We start from the raw sequence: 16,871 nt of genomic DNA, 5'->3' as shown, positions 1-16,871 counted from the left end.
GCTTTTCAGAAGAGTAAGGACTTAATCACTTCGAAGGAAGTATTGGCTCACTACAACCCAGCACTGCCAATCAGGCTGGCGTGTGATGCGTTTCCCTATGGCATTGGGGCGGTACTGTCACATAAATTCCTTGATGGTTTGGAGAAGCCGATAGCTTTTGCGTCACGCTCGTTAACTTCTGCCGAGCGTAACTACGCCCAGATTGACAGAGAGGCCCTCAGCCTAGTGTGGGGGGTGAAGAAGTTCAATCACCATCTGCACGGTCAAAAATTTACTCTACTAACCGATCATCAACCTCTTGTCTCCATTTTCAACCCTCAGAAGGGCGTACCGATAATGACAGCACAACGGCTGCAGAGATGGTCCCTTTTCCTAGGGGCACACCAATATGACATCGAGTACAGGGGAACTAAACAGCATGGAAATGCTGATGGATTGTCACGTCTACCGTTGCCGATGGTGGAAGAAGAAGACCTTGCAGTAGATCCAATGGAGTTATTCCACTCGACCATAGTCGAATGTCTCCCTGTGACGAATGCAAACATAGAAAAGGAAACACGGAATGACCCGACACTCTCCAGGGTCTATGATTTAACGGTGAAGGGATGGCCAGCACATGGCGAACCACTGCTGCCAGCATTTTCGCCAAGAAGAGAACAGCTGTCAGTGTGCAGAGGAACCTTGATGTGTGGATCCAGAGTAGTAATTCCACCTAAGTTGACGGATAGAGTGCTCAATGAGCTTCATGAGGGTCATCTGGGTGGGGTAAAAATGAAGAGCTTAGCCAGAGCGTTTGTGTGGTGGCCGGGAATCGATAGAGAAATCGAAGAGATGACCAAGAGCTGTGCAGGATGCCAGAAGGTCCAAAACGCCCCACCACAAGCCCCTCTGCATCCATGGGAGTGGCCCTCATCTCCATGGCAAAGGGTGCACATTGATTTTGCTGGTCCCTTCATGGACTCGATGTTTTTAATTGCGGTGGATGCACATTCAAAGTGGCCAGAGGTAATAAAAATGTCCTCAACCACCACGGAAAAAACTATCGCAGTTTTACGAACCATATTCGCCAGGAATGGGCTGCCTGAACAGATTTGCTCTGACAATGGACCACAGTTTGTGTCTGAAGAGTTCCGGAGGTTCTTAAAGAACAATGGTGTTAAGCATTACACATCTGCCCCATATCATCCAGCCACTAATGGATTGGCCGAGAGGTTTGTCCAAACATTCAAGAAGGCTATCAAGGCAATGTGTAATGAAGATATACCCCTACAACACAAGGTGGACAACTTCTTGTTTGCCTACCGGAATGCGACACATGCGGTTACCAACCAAACTCCAGCCATGATGTTCTTCAATCGAAGACTACGATGCCGCTTGGATTTGGTTAAGCCAAACGTCCGAAGAGATGTGGAGAACAGGCAGTTTCAGAATATGAATGAAAGGCCGACCAGGAGTTTTAAGATAGGTCAACCAGTTTTGGCCCGGGACTACCGCACTGAGAAATGGCAGCCAGGAACGATTTGTACACGACAAGGACCTCTCATGTATACCGTGGACGTTGGGGAGAGCATTGTAAGACGCCATGCTGACCAGATTCTAGAGTCACTGGAAAACGTCAACTCCACACCACGATCTGATACACCTGGTAATGAAATCGACGTTCCAATTGCAGCTACCGCAGAACCGGTAATATTGGAAGCAGATGAACCAAACAACAACATTGATTCCGACTCAACATTGCCAGAAGAACCTGATACTCCAAAGAGGCATTATCCAGACAGAATCAGGAAGCCTCCTCAAAGACTGAACTTATAATTGCTTAAACTTAACCAATGTATCTAGCAACAGTAATTGTGATTGTAATTCGTTATCATTAGTTGTAATTCGTTATCATTAGTTGTTAAATGAATGTTATGTACTGTTTATCTAAAAGGGGAGGAATTGTTGTGTATGTACCTTTAAGAGAATAACTGGTCTCAGACTGCAGTACCGACAGTGACCACCCCTGTATAAAAGGCGCTAGAGAGCCTCTGTTGTTTTAGTTTCGTTTATGCCTTTCACCAGTAAAGATCGTTTTGTTTTCTCTCCTGCTAGTCCGTGTCTCAATCATTCACGGACTTAACAACCAGTACGTATCTGAAAGATATAGAATAATGTCTTATCCAGCAGACAAGTCAATTATTCTACAATAAATTTCCTGTCTATTCAAGAATTGGTACCATTAACAATGTCAAGGGTGCTCAGAGGTAATTTAGCACACCCACCAATATTGATATTTCTTTGGCATAACATACCATTTATATATCAATACAATGAAAGTTTTTCATCTTACAAAGATATGTACACTGTTGCAGATATAAGGGTCACGTAGCTAGACACCAAGGAAGTCTGCAACAGCAAACAATGCTCCTTCTTTATAGTTTCACTGCTCCTCCCCAGTTTTATGCTGCTTCCCAATCACTTCAAGGTTGAAGCTTTGTCTCTAAGTTGTGTAGCATGCAGCACACAACAATTTGTAATACCCTGTGGGGCCCATACAATAACGCACCCTTTGAGCCATTTAAACATCTGAGTTTCCGCTCGATTGGACTTTTTTTCAGCGCAATTGCCCTGATATCAGTGTATCCAGCACAAAAGATCGCGGAATTTTCAGCACAACTTGAGTTTCCGCGATCTTTTGCACTAGTTTAAAAAACATCGTGCTGGAAGCAGGCCTCGCCCACAAAACTGGCCACACTCCAGGGTGAGTCAATCACCATCGGGAGTTTCCATTAATTGTGCTGGTTTGCAGGCCTTCAAGTAGGCTCCAAAAATTAAGTGGAATCTTTTGGGTGCAAGGACACTAATAAGTATGTTTTAAAAGGTTCTAAATGTCATTAAAAATTTTTTTTACTATGGAACTGACTATTGCACCGAGATTTAATTTTAAAAAATTGTTTTGAATATGTTTTAAAAAGTCATTTTCAGCAACTTAAAAATCGGGTTACTCACTGTGTGGATTGACACTGTGATGAAAAATGCTTGTTTTTTTGTGATAAACCCATTTCTAGTTGTATTAATCAAACTTCACCAAGTTACCACTCTTAAATATCAAGGAATATTTTTTTGAAGTAAAAAGGCCGATTGCGCCCAAAGCGGAAACTCTACCTCCTGAAACATTTTCTTCAGGACCACAAGTCCGAGGCTTTCTGCCATCTCCACCTTTGTTGACTGGAGCACAATTCCAGGAGGGAGACAGAACTTTGGATAGGAAATTTCACAGGGATTTAACAAGCTCTATTTCAGTTGCCCATAGAATCTGTTAGTACTCCAGATAACAGGGAAGAATTTTGAGGTATGTGCAAGTGCAGGCAAATGATAGCTGGCCACTCACATCAGAATGTCCTTCATCATAGCACTCAATTTTGTCTGTGGATTAAAATTCTCCCACAGAGGAATTGCCAGCCAATAGTGTATTATATGAATATATCAAACACTTGCTGTCTGAAATGTGTGCCCAATGCATGAGCCCAGATTTTGTGGTCAGTGGCAAAGGAATGACGCCTGCCATTCATTACACTTACAGCTGCCCACACACTTTTCGAGGGCTTTTGCAAGGCAACTTACGGTTATTAGAGATCCTTTTCAGCACGGCACCCTCTACAGGGGATCTGTGGCATGTGTGAGCAGGCAAAGCAACAGCATATCTCTTCAACCAATCAGAATGAAGAATCCTCATTGCGATACACAGAGCTGGATTTTACCAGCCCTGAGGAGGCGGGACTGCTGGGAAAATCAAAAAGAATGGAAGCGGGTCCCGAACCCACTCCCAACTCGCCTCCAACCAATCTTCCCGGGAGTCGGATACCTGATTTGCACAGGGACCCTACTCCTAGTGGCAGGAAGAGGATTATAGCCACTTAACTGTCTGTTAACAAGTATTTAACAGGCAGTTAAGAGGCTTTTACCCATTTTGAGACTTCTGCTGCGGGCTTCCTGACATCAGGGGACCCTGCCAGGGTAAGTGAGGCGTGCTGTGGGTCTGTTGTAATGTTTGTGTATAGATGACAGCTGCAGAAGTGGTGTGAAGGATGCAATGGGACACTGGTGAGTATCAGAGGTAAGGAAATGTTGGGAAAGTCATTTCTAATTTGTTTAGATTTTTCTGTAGGTGACAAGCTTTGAAGTGTTTGTGTGGCATCACCTCATTAGGAGAAGTGACAGATCACTTCTGTACCCTCACCTGCAGCTGCCATCTGTTTTATCCTAAGGAGAGAGTCATTGGAGTGCCTGGGTGAATGGGCTCACCTTTGTACAGTGATTGTCAGTGTTTGACAGCACCTCAATGCTGTCAAACACTGTCAAATTATCTGTCAAAAATAAATGGTTCATATCCCTTTAAGAAAACCGGCAGATGAAGCATCATCAACTGACGTCATCTGACACCGGCTAGCTATGCCTGCCTTTTCATGGGATATGTGGAACACTCTTTGTTCCAGTCCTACTTGGGTCCCCTCCCTCACCTCTTTTTCCGATTCATTGATGACTGTATTGGTGCCATTTCCTGCTCTCGCCCTGAACTAGACAATTTCATTCACTTTGCCTCCAATTTCCACCCTTCCCTCACCCTCACATGGTCCATCTCTGACTCTTCCCTTCCCTTCCTCGACTTCTCCGTCTCCATCTCTGGGGATAGGTTATTGACCAACATTCACTACAAGCCCACTGACTCCCACAGCTACCTGGACTACACTTCCTCCCACCCCGCCTCCTGTAAGGACTCTATTGCATTCTCCCAGTTTCTCCGTCTCCGCCGCATCTTCTCCAACGATGCCACCTTCCACACCAGTGCTTCCGACATGTCTTCCTTTTTCCTCAACCGAGGATTCCCCTCTACCGTGGTTAACACGGCCCTCGACCGTGTCCGTTCTATCTCCCGCACTTCTGCCCTCACCCCTGCCCCTCCTTCCCGGAACCACGATAGGGTTCCCCTTGTCCTCACCTTTCACCCCACCAGCCTCCACATTCAACGGATCATCCTCCGCCATTTCCGCCACCCCCAAAGTGATCCCACCACCAAACGCATCTTCCCCTCCCCTCCCCTTTCAGCATTCCGTAGGGACCGCTCCCTCCGAGACACCCTAGTCCACTCCTCTATCACCCCCAGCACCCCTTCCCCTTCGCCTGGCACCTTCCCGTGCAAGCACAGGAGATGTAACACCTGCCCTTATACCTCCCCCCTTCCCACTGTCCAGGGCCCCAAACACCCCTTCCAGGTGAAACAGCGATTTACTTGTACTTCTTGCAATTTAGTATACTGTATTCGCTGCTCACGATGTGGTCTCCTCTACATTGGGGAGACCAAACGCAGATTGGGTGACCGCTTTGCGGAACACCTCCGTTCAGTCCGTAAGGGTGACCCCGAGCTTCCGGTCGCCTGTCATTTTAATTCACCGCCCCATTCCCACTCGGACCTCACCATCCTCGGCCTCTTGCATTGTTCCTTGGAAGCTCACCGTAAACCCGAGGAACAGCACCTCATCTTCCGATTAGGCACTTTACAGCCTTCCTGACTCTATATCGAGTTCAACAATTTCAGATCATAACTTCCGCCCCTATTACATTTTTACTTATGTTTTTTATCCACACCTTTGTTTTGGCCTTTCCCCCCCACCTTTCTTTTTTTTCTCTCTCCCACATGGCAGCTGTCTCCCACTCTGCCAGTGCATTTCACACCTAATCTAGAGCCATCTTTTGTCTCCACTAGTCCTATCACCATCTCGTCTCGTTTTGAATACCTCTTAATGTCTCTCCTTCTCTTTTATTCTCTCCCAGCCTGGCCTCTTAATCCATTTCATTTCCTGTGCTTCTTTAGTCTTGACAAAGAGGTTTTCACCCGAAACGTTGACTCTATTTTCTCTCCACGGATGTTGCCTGGCCTGCTGAGTTTTTCCAGCATTTTCTGTTGTTATTTCCGGCTTTCCCTTAATTGGCCAGCAAGCCCGCAGGGCGGGCTTAACAAGACCAATCAGGGGAAAATAGAGTCTGCGTGTCGGACATCGCTGGGGGCGGGACTAGAACCGGGAGGTAGCATTCCCACCCCCAACTCGTCTCGGCAGGTAAAATCCAGCCCGCGGAGTCTAAACCAGTAAGTGTAAGTTAGAATATTTAATTCAATGTAAAATCATGTACAGAAAGCAAAATAAAAAGGGATAGAAAGATGGGATAAAGAGAGAGAGATAAAAGAAAAACTATTTTAATTTTTAATTCTTTTTAAACCTCCAACAATAATTAAATACTGAAGGAATGAGACTCCACACTTGTAACATTAAATTTTCAGAGCCAGAGAGGATGTTTGGCAGTAATTAAGACTTATCACGCCGTTAAAAATTCACTTACACCTAAATTCACCAGCCCTAACTTTATCTCCCATGTTTAGTGTGTAACTAGTGGGTAAATACCACAACTTCATGCCCTTCATGTATTTTAATGCTGAATCTCTCGGTGAGGTACCAGTGTAGCGAAGCTTGTGGAGGGGCAGGGCAAATCGGACAGCAACTTTTATCCAGTAGATCCTTCTTCGTATTGACATCTACTAGGTTTTCATGTTTTACTGCACATGTGCGGACGCCAGAACTTGCTGTCTGATTTTATTCCTAATAGCGGTGAGCACTGATAGCCTTACCATTATTCCTATTGCAGAATCCGGACCATCGTGTATAATTTCAAAATATTCAAAACCATAAATAAAATAGGAAAAATAAAACTGAGCCAAAGATAAATTTCATCTATCGTCAGCATCTCAGAGCTGGTACTGGAAAGCTATTTTTTTATGGGATTGTAAAGATGAAAAACAAGGCTGATACCCGAAAATATTTAATAAACTCGAACTATTGCAAGAAGCTGTGTTTAGAATGGCGTGTACTACAGTTAGGAGAAATAATAATACATGTTCTAGTTAAAAAAAAACTGTTAAAAGTAGCCCTGCAGCGGGTAGTCAAAACTGTCCAACGCATTACCGGCACCCGGCTACCGACCATAGAGCACATATATCAGAAACGCTGTTTACGGAGGTCACGGTCCATCATCAAAGACCCTACCCACCCCAGCCACAGTCTGTTCGCCCCCCTGCCATCTGGGAGACGCTACAGATGCATTCGCACCCGTACGACCAGATTTAGGAACAGCTTCTTTCCCAGGGCTGTCATCCTACTGAACTCCACAAATAAACTCTAAAGCCTGCACATCTGCCAATGCACTTCATTATGGTTATGTTTATGTTAATGTATTACAAGCCAAATGTATGTTGAATGTTTAAATGTCTTAATCTAAATGTACACTCTCGGGAGCCGCAAGCCTACATTTCGTTGTACTGCACTTGTGCACTAACAATGACAATAAAAGTTGATTTGATGTGATTTGATTTGATTGATTATTTTCTTCAGTTAAAGTTCTAACTCTGATTTCTACAGGAATCCATAAAAACATTTTAGAGACAGTTTAGTATTGAGTACTGGAAAGTACGATCTGTAATAGGTCTCCATAAAGGAAGGACTTATGTCTGAACATTGATGCCCAGTTTCCACATGGACCCTAATCCAAAGCTGGACACAGGAAAGACTTCCTGTGAATCTTCTACACCACAAGCAAAATACTAAAATAGCTGTTCAGACTCTCAAAGAAAATGTATGATTTTTCAGTTTTCTCTTGATGGTCATTTTGTCACAGTGCACAAGCTGCCTTTTCACTTTAGCACCAAGCAGGGGGAATTTGGGGAATGGATGAAAGAAAAGTAAAATGAAATGAAGGAAGCAATGAGAAATAGAAGTAGAGGAAGAAAGGAGAGCACTAGTAAAACAGAACAAATAAACAGAAACAAGTGAGAGAACACAGCAGTGTTCAGTCTATTCTTGCATTGGAATGTTGCATGTATGCATAATTAAAATACACAAATTGGAAACAGTTTGATTCTTTTCATACTTTATAGTGTGTTACAACTTGTGTGTACATAGGAAAAGATGTAGGTAAGACGAGCCAAAATTACAGGTTAAAATGGTAATTATAATATTGTAAAAATATAGAATGGCAGTTGTGGCAATGCATCATTGTAGCTACTTGGGAAACCATGTGCTGAGCCCACACGTGAAAATGTCATGACATTGCAGTCAATTAGTGATCTTACTCCCATGTCATATATAGTAAATATGTGTGAGGATTTCTCCATGCTGCAGCCTTGCATGTGTTGCTAAGTGAGAACTGCCCAGATAGCAGCAGTGGAATGGGTTGAATGACCTTTAACTTATCACTGGGTTCCTTTGTTGCAAGTTAGCAGCACTGTGGGGTGCACTCAACCATCTATTTAGCTACCTGCTGCTTAGTCACTGGCTTACCTTGAGTGTTTGCACTGTAGAAAACAAATAAGTGCCTGTTCTGATAAGGAAAGTCGCAGTGATACTTTATGGAGGTTAATTGCTCAATGTTGATAGGTACCTGCAAGTACTGACACCCTCAGTCCTGGGAAATCTGAAAAAAATCCAGACTGGCCAATTTAGATGATAGGATCTAAAGTCTATCTAATCCAACATCTCTCTTGCAGAGAGGCTGCAAACTTGTCCAAAACTTTGAAAACAAAAGGCCTGACATAAGGAACAAAAAACTTACATTTATATATAGTCTCTTTCAGGTCCTCAGTGCATCCCAAATCACTTCACAGCCAATTAATTACTTTTAAGTGCAGTGATTGTTGTAAGGTAAGCAAAAATGTGGCAGCTAATTTGTACACAACAATATTCCACAAACAGCAATGAGATAAATACCCAGATAATCTGTTTAATGGTGTTGATTGAGGGATAAATGTTAACCAGGACGTCCGCTGCTCTTCTCTTATTTCAAACTCCCTTAATTCAAATTATCTGACAATTCAATACTTTAGCACTTAGTTCTTGCTTTGCTGTGCTTCATGCAAATTATTGGATAATTAATTTTTTTAGTGCAAACTTGACTTTGAATTATTAGAAGTATACTGTAATGTTATGAAGCTTTGTTTGATCACCCCTGTAATCAGAGGTAAATTACACAGGGTTTTAACTTCTTGAAAGTTTTATGTGTGGCTGGTTGCCTTGAATAGAAATTGGGTGGGTTGGATAGAATCTACAATAGACTCAAAATATGTGGGAACAGACTAGATGGGCCAAATGGCCTTTCTTACATCCTTCAACTTTAGTCAATTTATAGTTGGACCACCAGCTAGAGTAATGAGCACTGACCCAGTTGTGGTATTCAAAGGAAAGCTGGAGCAATTTATGATCCACCAAACAAGATATACCTTATTTGTGGAATGGAGCTAGGAAAATGATGAAAAATAGTCAGATGTGGCCTAAAACAGGACCTGGGTGATGGATGAGCTGGATGGCCTTTGCATGTTCCTACACTCTTGTGTGCTGATTAATGTTCATTCCCTCAGGCAAATTAAATGTTTTTTTTAATTATGAGCCTAACACCAATTAATAGGCAGATAGATAACTATGGCCCGGATTTTGTGGTGGTAATGACGGCAAAACTGTCAACGTTCACTGTTATTACCTCCCTGAAACTGACAGCAACTTCAGGGTTTAGCGCATGCGCAGATAAACACGGAAATTCAGAAGTTGCTCCATCACAGGTTGCACTATGGAACTCCCCAGAGCCGGCAATAAATTCAAATCACAGTTCCTGATAAAAACTTCGACTATTATGCTGGATTATCGCTGTTAAACGGACCCATCCCGGAAATGTTAAGTCTTGTTGAAAGAGGTGTAACTGGGTTTTAAATGATGTATTGACCGCTGAACAATTGTTCTGATCCTGATAAAATATGATACGTTTTTCAAAATATTTTTTAAAAATTTGTTTATGATATTTCAGCTTCTACCTTAATTGTATGTGTGCGTCCTAATCTTTTTCTCGCTCTCTGTAAAATTTATATAAAGTAAATTAGAATTTGTGCATTTTACTTCCTGGTTTGCTGTCTGTGAGAATTCTTCATTGTGATTGGCTGCTCAGACTGCTTGATGACACCTATGTTGCTGGACACTGGAGATTCGCTTGATTTAGCACCAGAGTCAAACTAATGTCAGGAGAGCTGAAATTCACACCACAGAGATCACTCGATCTTTGTGGCCAGCAGCGTGCGCCATCGCTTCACCGCTGACTCCAAATTCCGGGCCAATGTCTCATAATCTGACTGGCATTATTCTAAGAGAAGGTTCAGTCAAATTTAGTTGTCTGCATGACCAGACCACAAACATTGCGAATAAGCAGCCCTCAGAATCAGAACAGTCCGTTTATTGGATCAGTTATACAACATATCTTGAGCTGGCGGATTTTGCATTGCACCAAGGGAGCAGGAGCAAACTGTGCTTTAACTTAACAAAATCACTTGGATTCGGTATTTTCTCACAGCATGAATTCACCTGATGGTTGGTTGCACATCGCATTGTCAACCCACTTGTTGCTATGACTGTACTTTGAACATTTCAGATGGTCTTCCCAACCATGTTGAAGTTGTTAACATAGAAACATAGAAAAATAGGAGCAGGAGTAGGCCATTCGGCTCTTTGAGCCTGCTCTGCCATTCAATATGATCATGGCTGATCCTCTGTCTCAATACCATATTCCCGCTCTCTCCCCATACCCCTTGATGCCTTTTGTGTCTAGAAATCTATCTATCTCCTTCTTAAATATATTCAGTGACTTGGCCTCCACAGCCTTCTGCGGTAGAGAATTCCACAGGTTCACCAGCCTCTGAGTGAAGAAATTTCTCCTCATCTCAGTCCTAAATGTCCTACCCCATATCCTGAGACTGTCACCCCTCATTCTAGACCCCCCAGCCAGGAGAAACATCCTCCCTGCATCCAGTCTGTCTAGCCCTGTCAGAATTTTATACGTTTCAATGAGATCCCCTCTTATTCTTCTAAACTCTAGTGAATACAGGCCTAGTTGACCCAATCTCTCCTCATACAACAGTCCTGCCATCCCAGGAATCAGTCTGGTGAACCTTCGCTGCATTCCCTCTATGGCAAGTATATCCTTTCTTAGGTAAGGATGGCTCCTCTTTGGGTCTAAAACTATCCTTAATTTCTTTTGTTAGTCATGGTTGGGCCGCTTTTCCTTTTGTGTTTTTGCGCCAGAAAGGAATGTATAACTTTTGCAATTCATTCCTTAAATGTTAGCCATTGCCTATCCACCTTCATGCCTTTTAATGAAGCTCCCCAATCTATCATAGCCAACTCACTCCTCATACCTTCGTAGTTTCCTTTGTTTAGATTTAGGACCCGAGTTTCGGATTGGACTTCTTCACTTTCTATCTTAATGAAGAATTCTATCATGTTATGGTCACTCTTCCCTAAAGGACCCCGCACAACAAGATTATTAATTAACCCCTTCTCTTTACACAATACCCAATCTAGGATAGCCTGTTCCCTAGTTGGCTCCTCGACGTATTGGTCTAAAAACCCATCACGTACACACTCCAGGAATTCATCCTCCACAGTATTATTGCTAATTTGGTTTGGCCAGTCTATATGTAGATTAAAGTCACCCATGATTACTGTAGTACCCTTGTTACAAGCATCTCTAATTTTGCTTTGCGGAACACCTCCGTTCAGTCCGTAAGGGTGACCTGAGCTTCCGGTCGCCTGTCACTTTAATTCACCGCTCCATTCCCACTCAGACCTCACCGTCCTCGGCCTCTTGCATTGTTCCACGGAAGCTCAGCGTAAACTCGAGGAACAGCACCTCATCTTCCGATTAGGCACTTTACAGCCTTCCGGACTCAATATCGAGTTCAACAATTTCAGATCATAACCTCGGCCCCTGTCATATTTTTATATATTTTTTATCCACACTTTTGGTTTGTGCCTTTCTCCTTTTTGTTTCTCTCCCACATGGCAGCTGTCTCTCATTCTACCAGCGCATTTCACACTTCATCGAGAGCCATCCTTTGTTTCTTACTCTGTCCTATTACCACCTCATCTCGCCTTAATATCTTTTAATGTCTCTTTACTTCTCACAAACCTTCCCTTTTGTTCTTTCATCCCCTCCCCCATTTCCCAGCCCCCAACTTGCTTTTTCATCCGTTTCATTTCCTGCTTTTTTTTCTCAGTTCTGAAGAAGGGTTTCGACCCGAAACGTTGACTCTATTTCTCTCTCCACGGATGTTGCCTGGCCTGCTGAGTTTTTCCAGCTTTTTCTGTTATTATCTCTAATTTCCTGTTTGATGCCATCCCTTACATTATGTTAGAAATTCTAATAAGTTTAGCTGGCATTTGGAGGCCAGTGAGCAGAGCATGTGTTTGAGCAACTTTAGGTGCGCCTGTCAAACTGGCAAGTGTAGTAAGTGCAATATTATTAAAACACATTGCACTATTTATTTTTCAACCAGACCTGCTAACAACTAAGGCTGGAAATCTATTCATCCATGTGTCCCATGAATCATTTGGAGAGCCTTTTTAAAAATGCACTTGCATTGAATCAAACTGTGGTTATTTTATTCAAGTGCTCTTTCTTTGAAAGCTTATAATAATTTACACATTGTAGGTGATTGGGAAGGGTGCAGAGCTGGGCCGATGTGAACGTCGGGCGTCGCCTGGACCCACGTGATGACCAACACAACACAGCGAGAGCCAGAGAGAAAGTTCAGGAGAAGGAAAACTTTCCCAGGAACTTGTGCTGAGGGTTTGGTGGAGGAGAGGCTAAAGCGAGCCACAAGCAGCTGTCCGGAGCAGTTCTCACAGCTACACGAAAACAAACATCGCTGCAGGGGGAAAAAAAACAGTCCAACTCATATAGATGGGAAAAAAAAACTAGATCCCCCAGCTGTATAAAAAGGGCTGAGCATTCTGGCAGTAAATCTTAAAGGAGAGGAGAGCCCAGAATGAAAGACTGTGCACCTGCCGGAGTCTGAGCAAAACTGTACAAGTGGGAAAAGGTTTTTCAAAGCACGAGGTAAGGTATCTTGTGTCACGTTGTTAGATTTAGCTCTTTTTGCATTAATATATCCCTGTAAATCGGTGCCTGTTAAAGAGTTGCGTGTGGGAATGCGCTACATTAAAGTTACTGTATCAGCAACGTTTTTGGATTGAATTAAACAGATGCATCTGGGCGAGGACAATCCTGCCAAGCACTCAGTTATTGGAAAGAGGAAGACCGAGGAATTTCAACTAAGTCAAAATAAAGTTTGTGTTAAATTAAGTTCGGAAAATGCCATGATTTTCAATAAAATGGAATAACCTGTGACGCAAATATTGGTAGTTTGGTGACTAATGTTCGGCAATCGGATCTAAATATCTTTGGTTAAAACTCTGAAGCGACAAAAGCTAAAATGTAACTGTTTCCATTGACGAGGTCCGATCCCAACATAATTGTGGGTGAGGCAGAGACCGAGAGGGGAGGAGATTCCCAGAGGATCTCTGTCGTGTTTTTGTTCTATAATGGTCCTGTGAATGCTCTTTATTCTCGCTAATAATGAACCTTTTCCACAACTGCAGCAAATTTGCTTCAGCGGGGTGTGTTCAGTGTAGAGAGAGAAAGCACATTGTATGATTTACCAATACACAGAAAGCGGTCTCAGTCTCTTCGTGGACTGGGTCGGGTTGTTGCTGATTTGAATACAGGTCGGGTGAAGGTGACACCTTGTGATGGAGCTGCTCAAACTGCAGGAGACCGTTCCCCACCCACCCCACTTCCTCGGCGATCTGTCAGGAGACCGCCGATAAGTGACCGCTCTCGGTCCCTTCCTTCCCCGGCGGGGGCGCGCTGTACTGCGGCCAAATGCTGCACATAGCCTGGCCGTGAGCTGGTGGAACTCACCCGTAGAAGTGAATTGGTTGCCAAAAGAAGAATGCAAATGAAAGCAAGCTTTCAAGCGTGATGATCACTAGCGTTATTCCACCACGTTTATTTGTCATTTCCCAGCAGTTTAATTGTTTGATCACTGAAAGGTCTGTTCAGCTTTCAAAAGTTTTTGTTTCATATAACGTCTGGATAATGGTTTTCTTTACATCTGTATTGGTTGGTATTACACTGTGTAGAGTTTAAATATTCAGAACCACAGAAAATATCTTAATTTGTGGCGTTTGAGCTGTTGCCACATTTTGAGGCGCTCACAGCTCTGGCTAGTTCCAGATTCTGATCCCGAGTGGTCAGCAGTGATTCAGAGGTTGGGATTGTTGTGGTCACCCAATCTGCCTAGTGGTCAGACATCCCATCAGCTGGATCTGAGTTTAGCCGAGACAGGCCAAATCATTTGTCATAAGTTGCCATCATTATTTCCATTGCATCAACTTAGTGGCAAGAAGGATCCTTAGAGCAACAAAGGTTAAGGGGAGACTTAATAGAGGTGTTCAAAATTATGAGGGGTTTTGATAGAGTAGATAGAGAGAAACTGTTTCTGCTAGCAGGAGGGTCGATAACCAGAGGACACAGATTTAAGATAATTGGCAAAAAAGCCAGGGGGGAGATGTGGAGACATTTTTTTACATAGCAAATTGTTATGATCTGGGATGCATTGCCTGAAAGGGTGGTGGAAGCGGATTCAATAGTAACTTTCAAAAGCAAAATAGATACATACTTAAAAAGGAAACATTTGCAGAGCTACGGGGAAAAAGCAAGGGTGTGAGACTATTTGGATAGTCCTTTCAGAGAACTGACATCGGCACGATGGGCTGAATGGCCTCTTCTGTGTTGCATCATTCTATGAGAAGAACTGAAGAAAAGAACAAAAGTGGTGGTGATTGGAAAACTTAGGATGTTCAATGAATACGTGCCAACCCAGAATACTAGCAAGAGCTGACCAACCACTTCAAAGAGGCTGACACAGCCTCCAAAAAGCTGACAACTCGACCGGCCCTGACATGTGAAATCATAGGCTTTGTAACTTGAGCGGAAGGTTTACAAAACATTCCTTCATTTGTATTGGAGGTAAAAAATGAAGTACATTAAAGGTTGAAAGGGAAATCAAAATGTTGAAGGCATAGAATTGGTGGTGGATTTCTTGGGGGACATAGCCCCTAGAAAAATCTGGAATTTTACATTAAAAATAATGCATACTAGTTCATTTTAAGCACTTTTATATGTCATAGGTAATAGATTTTTAATTGTAAAAAAAGGCAAAAGAAAAACAAAATGACATTTGAATTTTCAGTCGACCAACCAGACTGTCACTTACCCAAACCGTTAACTGTTCCTCTCCTACACATCCCACCCCCAGTTTACAAAGGTACTCCATCCCCTCCTGACCATGTTCACAGAGACACTGTCCCCCATCCAATTCCCCAGCTTTTCACAGAGACACTCCCTTCTCTTCCAATCCTTGTAGTTTGTACTGACAATCTTCTCCCCTTCCAACTGAGTTGAGCTGGTACTCTCATTTCACTCATATTTGCCCTCCCTGCCCCCCAAGTTCATTCTGGCACTTACCCCTCCCCATTCCCTCTTGGTTAATGCTGGCATTCTCCATTCCTCCCTATGACAAAACACCATTCCCAACTTCCCCCTCTCCCCCCCCCACCCCCCCCCCCCGCCCACAGAACTGCTCTCATCTTCTGACTCTTTCCTTTTCATTGGTATCAACTCCCTCCTTTCACTGTCACCCACTCTCCCCTTTACTGCCATCCATTCTCATCCTGCCCTTTCCACTGCCATCCATTCACCCCCTCCCCTGCTGTCCTTTTCTCCTGCCCACTCTTATGAGTATGGTGCTAATGCAGCAGGCAAGCCCTGATGTCCTCTCGGTACACTCCCGGTGCTAATGGCCGAAATTGCTGTCTCTGTATACTGTAAACAAGAACTGTTCTCACAAGAATTCCTACCTACAATATAGAGAGGTGGCGATCCCGACCATTGGTGCTGGGAATGTGCTGAGAAGAGAACGGGGCCTGTGTGCATTAGTCATTGGACTTGGAAGGAGTGGGACTAGGGGTCAAGAAAGCCCAGCTGCACTTTTGTCAACATCCCCCATCCCACTGACCAGGGCCCAAAGCGTTGACTGTCATTGTGAAATGTTAATAGATGCGATTGTGTGTTGACATCTCATTCGTGATGGTAACAGGATGTGGAACTTATTTAAAAAACCAAACTGGACTGCTTTGAACAATGTGGGATTGTTTTAACCTTTTAGCACAACCCTGAAAGAAAAATGTGATTGTCATATTTCTGGTAAACAAATGATACTGTAGCCCTGAAGAATCTTAGAGAGTGGATTTTGAAACTGAAAGAATTTGATATTCATAGAATGTTCATCTATAAACATTACGAAGTGCAAAATTCGCAGCAAATATTCTAAAAGAATCACCTTTGTTTTGTAGTAGGGATCTAACATGTTAATGAGAAAAAGATAAAAGTTAAATATGTATCCCTGATCTATTCTTGATGCACACTTTTACATTCTGTTTACTACATTTGTGTTCATTTTAATGAATCCATACACAAGTTATTTGGAAATGCCTTTGGGAATTGCTTAAAACTAATGCACAGAAGAAAAATCAGAGCCAAATTAAACTTTTTTATCTTTTGCTCAGTAATGTGCTAGATTCCTACTACAGAATGAAAAGTTATTCTATTATTGATGATGTTGGTTCAGGGAAGAGTAAGGAAATTGGGAAAATGTCTTATTCTTCCATACTACCATGGGACCTTTAACATCCACCTGAGTGGGCAAACAGTGCTTTGGCTTAACATTCAAAGGGTAGCACCACCAACAATGTAACACTTTCTTATGAACTGCACTGGAGTGCCAACCCAGATTATGAATTAATGTTCTCGACTGAGGCTTGAATTCTCAGTCTTTTGGCTGAGTGGTGGGAGTACGACCAACTTAATCAAGCTGAGACGTTTAAACTCTGGGGCCAAAATTC

General features: G+C 43.1%; 1 protein-coding gene across 2 annotated transcripts in view; it reads left to right on the top strand.

Annotated features, from left to right (window-relative positions):
* The first annotated feature begins 12,595 nt into the window (after positions 1-12,595).
* LOC147111700 (serine protease 23-like) overlaps positions 12,596-16,871 on the top strand; it is a 33,599-nt gene continuing 29,323 nt past the window's right edge. The window contains exon 1 of one of the 2 annotated variants that reach the window (XM_085998809.1): positions 12,596-12,963. The gene's annotated coding sequence lies outside the window, so the exon portion shown is untranslated. The remainder of the gene's footprint in view (positions 12,964-16,871) is intronic. The other variant, XM_085998808.1, reaches the window with a different exon arrangement.

The sequence above is a fragment of the Somniosus microcephalus genome, chromosome 10 (genome assembly GCF_052327205.1).
Source record: "Somniosus microcephalus isolate GS21.2 chromosome 10, FLI_Smic_1.0, whole genome shotgun sequence".
Classification (NCBI taxonomy): Eukaryota; Metazoa; Chordata; class Chondrichthyes; order Squaliformes; family Somniosidae; genus Somniosus; species Somniosus microcephalus.
Note: the sequence above shows the minus strand (reverse complement) of the source record. Positions and strands in the feature narration are given on the sequence as shown.